General features: G+C 39.0%; 1 protein-coding gene across 14 annotated transcripts in view; it reads left to right on the top strand.

The window, feature by feature from the left end:
• Positions 1–8,662, top strand: part of LOC130294604 (mucin-2-like) — a 264,132-nt gene that overhangs the window by 75,575 nt on the left and 179,895 nt on the right. For 2 of the 14 annotated variants that reach the window (XR_008848546.1, XM_056544705.1), the window contains one exon: positions 5,815–5,855. The exons of 10 other annotated variants lie outside the window; for them this stretch is intronic. The gene's annotated coding sequence lies outside the window, so the exon portion shown is untranslated. Of the gene's footprint in view, positions 1–2,684; positions 2,772–3,382; positions 3,477–5,814; positions 5,856–8,662 lie in introns of those variants that run through there. 2 more of the 14 variants (XM_056544699.1, XM_056544707.1) reach the window with 2 other exon arrangements.

Genomic DNA, 8,662 nt, shown 5'->3' with positions numbered 1-8,662 from the left:
GTGCGGCGCGGGGTGGTGTGGGAAGCGGCGCGGTGGAGGGCACGGTCACGGTGTTAGGACTCAGGAGGACCCCCCGGACAGGCAGGGGCAGAGAAGCGGGTTGCGGCGGCGGTCTCTGGCCCGCAAAAGCCGCTGCAGTTCATTGATTTAAAGCGTCCACTTTAATAGCCGAAAACTTATACCAGATTATCGGTATAAATTATCGGCTATCGGCCCTAACCTCCACAGATTATCGGTATCGGCCCTAAAAAATCGATATCGGTCGATCCCTAATCTATATGCCTCCTGAAGGCCTACATTCTGCCACGAGTTGATCTGTTAATACGGTCTGCCTCGAGCAGGCTCTACTAGCAGAGCAATGAATTAAAAGGAATGGATGATCCAGCACTGAAGAAATAGCAGCTTTATTGTAAATGCTCGATTAAAAGAGCATACAGACACTTCACATCGTCTGAAACATCCTGACGCATTCGAACGCATGCGCTCTTTGTCAAAAGATACACAGATCGGCTCGTATCACATTTAAATAGCCCGCTTCACAGGTGATTCAAATAATCTAACAGTAGCACACAGCTACTTTGTGATCAACATCGATACTGATTTAAAACCAAAGTGTATAATAAGTATCTATGTTCCAACACTGATGTACTGTATTTATTTATTATTTTATTATGTACAATATATGTTACAAATCGGAACTGAGAGGAAAATACATACTTACACATTATGATGCTATATCAGTGTAGACAAAAATAAATGGCAAAAATACCAACAATAAAAAATGTGTACTTACTGAAAAAAGCACAGGATAGAGTGAACAAAGCGCAAAGTTTATGGGGTGTACTCCCATATTCTACAAGTACCAATGCCCTTTGTTCAAATGAATGCATATTGCAAATATAAAACATTTCTGCACTGGCAAAATGATACAAAATAGATGATAGAATAAGAATTTTCACTGATACAGCATGGGAAATTAGTGAAGAATAATAATAAAAGTGCACTAGTGCGGGCAATAAATATAGGATAGAAACCTTCTCTACAATCTATAGTTAATATTATATTCACATATTTATTTGGCCCATATTGTTTTATATACACACTATATGCATGATTAAAGTATACAAGAGAGGGGAATAAGGATAGAGAAGATCTGTTTAATGTACATGATAAAATAGTTTAATAATGAAACAAAAATTCCCTGCATAGATTTAAACCTTTTGGCATCCTTGAATCCAAGGTAAATTGCCAAAATGCCTCTCTATCCATAATTTTCGGTTGAATGTCCCCTCCTCTGATGTTCATATGCACTTTCTCAATGGCGTACACTTGAATGGCTCGAATATCCCTATTATGTTCTTGAATAAAATGTAATGATGCACTGGAACGGTTTCTTATGCATGTTCTAGGAAGCGAGTTTTAAGTTTCCGTGTAGTGCACCCTCCATATTTTTTGCAGCATTCCTGACACTCAATGACATAAATGCAGTTGGTGGTGTTGCAATTAAGATGATTTTTAATTTTGTAAGTTTTGGTGTTGTCTGCATTGTTGAAACTTTTGCATGATCTAGCAAATTTGCAAGTGCGTCATATGGTAGAACAGCACCTGTAAAAGCCTGTAGTGCGTAACCAAGTGGATCCATTTTTCGTTTGAGATGTAATAATACTAGGGGAAAGTAAATCCCTCAAAGTCTGTGCTTTTTTGGGAACTACTCTGCATCCTGATTTCAGAATAGTAGACATACACTCATCATCTGTCAAGAGATGTAAATTATTGTATATTATGCGTATGATGTCTCTAAACTGTGATGTGTATGTGATACTCAAGACCGGAGTAGAGGCCGCCTGTATTTCAGTACCTTTGTGCTTCGGATGTCGTGTGAGTAGATCCTGTCTTCTTTTATTACTGACCCGCCTATTTGATTGCTGTAACTTTTTGTACGCCCGTAACTGTAATCTAGATGTTAACTGTTTCACCTCTGTATGGAAATCTGTTGCATCAGAGCAGTTACATTTCAGTCTAGCTAATTCGCCTACTGGTATAGCTTTGACAGTATGTGGCAGATGGTTGGAATCTGCTCTAAGAATGGTGTTGTCTGAAAGGGGTTTGCGATAGGTGAATGTAATCATGTGCTGTCCAGCAATTCCCCTCAGACGCAAGTCCAAGAATGGAGCTCAAAAGGAAATTTGAGGTTGAACAAGTTGGAATTGAGATCATCAATAAAAAGTGGTACTGAGGAGGAGGTGGTCATCTATGTACCTCCCATACCACTTTATGTGACCAGAAAACGGGTTTGAAACCCGAAAGATAAACAACTCCTCCCAGCGCGACATGAGGGCGAATGCCTGGCCCCCGTTGAAACTCAGCTGGATTGGAGAAAAAACACTATGTCAAATGTAAAAAAAAATTGTGGGTAATAAGAAACCATCTTACTCTCAAAATTAAGTCAATTAATTATTGGCTATAAGCACTGTATTTACATAAATAAAATTTCAAGGCATCCAGGGCAATCTCCCAAGGTATACTATTATATAAGGAAGTGTCATCGCAAGTAAGCCAATGACACTCTACTAGCAGAGCGCCAAACTACTTGATAAATTCTATGCCAAAGCATACAATAGAATATTAATTAGTAGAAGAACCATAAAACAATAAGTTCGTCTACACTGGTTTAATTTTTCCTCAGGTCATAGACCAGTGCCACTTCTGTTAAGTTGAGGTAACTTCTCCTGGATGTGCCTTTCGGAGTGTTGTCTCAGTTTTCCATAAAAGTAAGAGGAGTGAAGTTCTACACTTTCCTTTGCCATCGTTCACCCCCCTAATTGAGAATCCATGTTCAGTTAGCTCAAGAAATGAGGACACCGAGCCAGTGCATCAAAGAGTCTGTCTACAACTGCATTTGACATTTACAATTACTCGTTCAAAAGCACCAGAGTAAAATATCTGCTAAAAAGCATAATCTGCGAGCAATGCAACGTCTTAAAGGGACAGTGACTAGAATTCTGCTTCTCTTGAGTCTAAAGTTGTATTACCAAGCTGTAAACTTCCAAGCTCAGATTAATCCAATAGATGATGTGTCTGGTATACAGTAATGGGCTTTATATGTCAAAAGAAAAATGTAAGAATCTGAATGTCAATAATGAACAGGCAATTATCCTAGAAATGGACATTAACCCATTAAGGGCAATAAATGTTAATGTACCTCCTTGTACCCGGGTACTCAAAGGGGTATTCCCTTCTTTATAATAATGTGTCTATGTGTCGAGCATGGCACAGTAAAGAAGTTTACAGTCGGCTTCATTTAGCAAACTTGCCTGGTTTGTAGATATTTCTTTCTATCTCTCCCTCTAGTTGACAGCTGGTTGTCTCTGGTTGTCTTTAGAATCAGTGGTGACATCAGATTACCTGCCTTTGACGACAGCCGACAGCAGAGAGAAATAATCGCCCAAATAAGAATGCCCCTTAAACGACCAAGGGTAAACATTTATGCTCTGAGCTGTATTCTGTCTATGAAGCGAGCGTAAGAGCTGTTATCATCAGCTTTGCACTTTCAGTCAATGACAGACATTGGCGATCCCACTAATGTCTGCCATTAACCACGTAAGTGCTGTGATCAATAGTGATCACGGCAATAAATAGCTCTTGTGACTGATCGGCACCTCCGCTATATATATATATATATATATATATATATATATATATATATATATATGTATATACACGATCAGGTGACATGCCAGCAGGAGGTCCCCTCAACTGCTCTGTGGTGCTGTCTGTGGCTTGTTCTTCTGATAGAGACTGCTGTTCGAAATCTTTTTACTGTACTTTGTGTAAGGGAACAGTTTCATTTAAAAATAATATTTTGAGGTTCACAGAGAGACTTTGTTTTGCACCACTTAGCCATGTGACATATCAGAAACTACTACCTTCATCATACCAACCCACTCATATAATTCCCCTGGCCTGCCACACTACCAGTATACAGTACCACCACCATCATACACACAAATATTACACTGTACAGATCCTAAGCAGCGAGGCAATATTACCACAATATAGTGCCCAAATGTTATTTTAAGTAGTAGTGTCAGGCGATAACAAACTGACACCATATGTTGCCCAGATAACACCAGCATACAGTGACCAAAATGGATAATAGTGTTATACAATGTCTAAATTATATACAGTTAATATTAAGATTTTAGTGGTTTTGAACCTCCAATGTCAGGCCATGTGTGACGTCCTGTTTGGCAGATGATGTGTCCTGGGTAATTATGAGATTCACACTCGTAAGGCCGGTCCTGTCCTCAACCCTCTCAGTGCACAGGCAGCACATAAGAATTTTCTTGTCCCTGCACCTCAGATACACTTACAAAATGAAAGAACAGACAAAGGGTGCAAACGTGTGGGATGAATAGTGTAGATAGTATCTAAAACACACTTATCTGGAGGTGTTGTGCTTCAAGTACAACACTGAGGATGATCTTGAATAATAACAGGGATGTATCCTCTACCAGGACCGATGTGCAGCTTAGAGTAGGTAGAAGATGCAGCAAATGATGAGGGACAGACTCCTAAGAACAGCCGGTGTGCTGATGGGGCTTTCCCTCATACTAAATAACTCCAACTGCAAAGCCATAGAGGGGAGAAAATAACAAACTATATACCTTTATTAATGATCACAAACAACACGGCTCAAGAGGGTTACACCTCTGGACCTGATGAAGAGAGGCGTCATCCACTCGAAATGTGTTGTCCATAGCTGGTATCTGTATCTGTTCATAGGAGTCCATTCCCCATCATTTGCATTGTTCTTGCACTTTTCACCCTTTTCTTAATTGTTTTACATCTTGAAGCAGGGTGGTCTCTAGTGCAGTCATATATTTATGTGGCTGAAAGACCCCTTTAGAAATGAAAGATTAATGGCATATTATACAGCATAAATGAACAAGCCCTTAAGGTCCCCTTATAATACCTACATTTTGGAAACGGTGTCATGCATTTATCCTTGTAGCAACAATCTGTGCGGAATAATATTTTATGTGACGGGGATGACATTTTGCCGCTATATTCACAACGTCTGTAATCCCAGCATTTTCTTCTTATTGTATATTTAATTGACTGAGTGATTTCACTTTTCCAAACTGAGAGACACAAAAAGAGCAAGTCGATTTTTGTTCCATAAGTACAGCTGTAGTCAATATTGTTAGTTATTAAGAACACCATATAAAATATATCCTGAAATAAAGTGTTTGTTCACCAATAGTAGGACTTTAAAACATTGTGCAATACTCACCATTAAATATGCGCATATGCAGAGTGAGGCACACTTCGTTCAAACCACACTGACGGCTGGGCCAAGTACAGTTGGCCGGTCCTTTACTGCTAGACGTGTAACATGTGTCACACATAAGGGGACGACCTAGACATAAAATATGACTATGACAGCCTGTACAAAACACAGCATTAAATAAAGCATATCTTACCCTAACATAGATTATAAAATCTAAAATGTATATATCAAATAGAATATAGTAATTTCTATAAATAACATATATAATATGAAAAAGAATATAACACCAAATAAAGTTTAAGAAAAACAATACAGCAGCCGTAATGATATATAAATACTTGTTTCACACCTAAGACAATTACATAGACATAAAATAGGAATATGACAGCCTTTGCATAACACAACATTAAAGGGGCACTCCAGTGGAAAACAAATTATTTCAATTCAGCTGGTGCCAGAAAGTTATATAGATCTGTAAGTGACTTCTATTTAAAAATGTTAATCCTTCCACTTCTTATCAGATGCTGTATGCTGGGATTAGAAAAATACCTGGGATTGGCAGGTACTTTTGTCTCAAAGAAATAGTATTTAGTGAAAAAATGGTGATGTGTTCAATACTTATCCACCCCGTATGCATATATATATATATATATAACATTTAAGTGTGTGTGTATGTATATATATATGTATATATATATATATATATATATATATATATATATGTATGTGTGTGTGTATATATATATATATATATCATGGTATAACCACAGAGTTATTTAAAAATAAAAATTATTATTTACCCCCTTTACCGTGAAACCTCTAACAAAGATCTGTTGCCACCAACTGCCTAAATCACATAAATAGTAAATAGGGTCCACTTGTTGCAATGTAATCTCAGTACTAATAAATCTGTTCTGTAAAGGCCTCAGAGTTTGTAAGAGAGCATTACTTAACAAATGGCGTCAAGAAGACCAAGAAACTTACCAAACAGATCAGGGATAAAGAAAATGGAAATACATAAAGAATGCGGAGCACTCACCCAGACTTGCTTGTGGTAGCTTCTTTATTGTTCACTTGAACACGCGGGATACAGCATGCAGGAGAGCAGATGGGATAGAAGCGGGGGTAAGGTGCTGGCGACGGGCCGTTTTTGCGCCGAGGCGCTTCATTAGGCCAGGTATCGAGATGTGCAGGAAAATGTGTGTTTTTAACATAGATAGGTTACCATGGTTACACAAGTAAACGAAAAACACGCAATGGATTATTCAGGTTACATTACTGTTAAAATCAAACTCTTTAGTGAAGTTGCTACAGAAAAGGCTGGAGGTCATAATAGTAGGGCCCCCAGTTCGTTCTTATCGTTCAGGACAAGCAGGCCTGTAGCGTTTGTGCGAGTTATCCATCTGGCTTTATTTCTAAGTAATTGTTTGTGTTTGTTCAGACCTCTTCCGGCATATTCAGTTCTTTCTATAACTGCAAATGTGAATGCATTAGGATCATTATTATGGCTACTTTGCATACGGGAACTAAAATGGCTAGCTCCTATACCTGTGCTGAGAGATCGTATGTGTTCTCTGATCCTATGGAACAGGGTTCTAATTGTTTTCCCTGTAGAATCTACCGCATTGACAGACAAGACAGTAGACTACATATGGAGTGCGACAGGTGGCGAACTGTTTAATATTAATGTGATGTCCTCCTAAATTGAGGGAACTGTTTCCTGCATGTCAGCACCTAAAGGACCCACGATAGCTTCTAGGGGCCGTCCACTGCATAACCAGATATTCCTCACCGCGAGCCGATTGCAGAATCAGGTAGTGCCGAGTGTATTTCTATTGGAACTTTGCAGATCAGGGATAAAAGTTGTGGAGAAGTACAAAGCAGGGTTAGGTTATAAAGAAAGATCCCAGGCTTTGAACATCTTACAGATCACTAAAAATGTCTTTCATCAGAAAATAGAAAGAAGCACAACCGCAAACCTACTAAGACAAGGCCATCCACACAAGTTGACAAGCCAGGCAAGAAAAAATGAATCTGAGATGTATTCAAGAGGCCCATGGTAACTCTGGAGAAGCTGCAAAAATCAACAGAGAATATGCCCATAGGATATTTTTTTGTTGTGTACTCCACAAATCTAGCTTTTATGGAAGAGTGACAAGAAAGGGTTGAAAGTGAGCCACAAGAAATCCCATTTGGAGTTTGCCACAAGCCATGTGGGAGACACAGCAAACATGTGGAAGAAGGTGCTCTGGTCAGATGAGACCAATATTTAACTTTTCGGCTTCAGTGGCGGAAACCCAACTCTGCTCATCACCCTGCGCACACAATTCCCACAGCGAAGCATGGTGGTGGTAGCATAATGCTGTGTGTCAGTACTCCTATATAAATAAATAAATATAAATATATATATATATATATATATATATATATATATATATATATATATATGACCTTAAAATTGCAGTCTTTATTGTGAGACAGAAAAAGTACTGTGCAAGTTTCTGCCTCTTGCCTATGAGACTTTAGGAAGTTTCCATCTCATCCAAGGAAAGCTGAGTGAGTGAGAAAGCTTATAATTCCCTTTCTATAATATAGAACCTCAAAAAGACATTATGCCCATATCCAGTACAGTTTTGTTTAGTAATGGTTCATATTTATAAAGTTATATACAAATTGTCTGGTAGTGGGAATTTGCTACATATTAAAGAGCAGGAGGAGTAGGGGGGGGATGAGGTATAGTACTGACTGTAGAGTACCTTTCTCCTGATCTCCCGTCTACTGTTCCCCACATTTGAGGAAGGTACTTAGTCCCTCAAACTGTTACAGCTGTAGGTGTAAGTAATGTTTAATAATTCCTTAGGATCAAGGGATCGCTCCCTTATAGCTCTAGGTTGTATAACCATGTTTGTTAATTACATGTATTTCCTAAGTGTTTTTCTCTCCTCTGCTTGGAGGGCTGTTTCTGTGCAAAAGACAGCAGAGCTTCTAATGGGATAGTATGTCTGATACAGTAAAACACACTGAGTGCTGTATGCAGTAATGAGGCGGTTATGCTCACCATTTGGGGTTGTGTGTTAGACACAACCACCTCTTATAGCGTGTAGGCACGGTGCAGCCACCCGGGTAGAGGCGATGCGGAAACCTATGCCGATCAAAGGATACAATGGTGGAAGAAACTTCAAAAAAAGCTTTTCACCTGTACATTCTCCCAACTTATCAGGAAATGTCTTCCCGTGTAAACCATCCTCGCCAGAAAAGACCGTATGTGGTAGGATGTTGTACACACTCATAAACCTTCCCTGCATATATTCATCACGGCGCGTCTTTTGATGCTCAATGTAAAGGGTCTAAACACTGACGTTAAGAGAC

The sequence above is a fragment of the Hyla sarda genome, chromosome 10 (genome assembly GCF_029499605.1).
Source record: "Hyla sarda isolate aHylSar1 chromosome 10, aHylSar1.hap1, whole genome shotgun sequence".
NCBI lineage: Eukaryota > Metazoa > Chordata > Amphibia > Anura > Hylidae > Hyla > Hyla sarda.
Note: the sequence above shows the minus strand (reverse complement) of the source record. Positions and strands in the feature narration are given on the sequence as shown.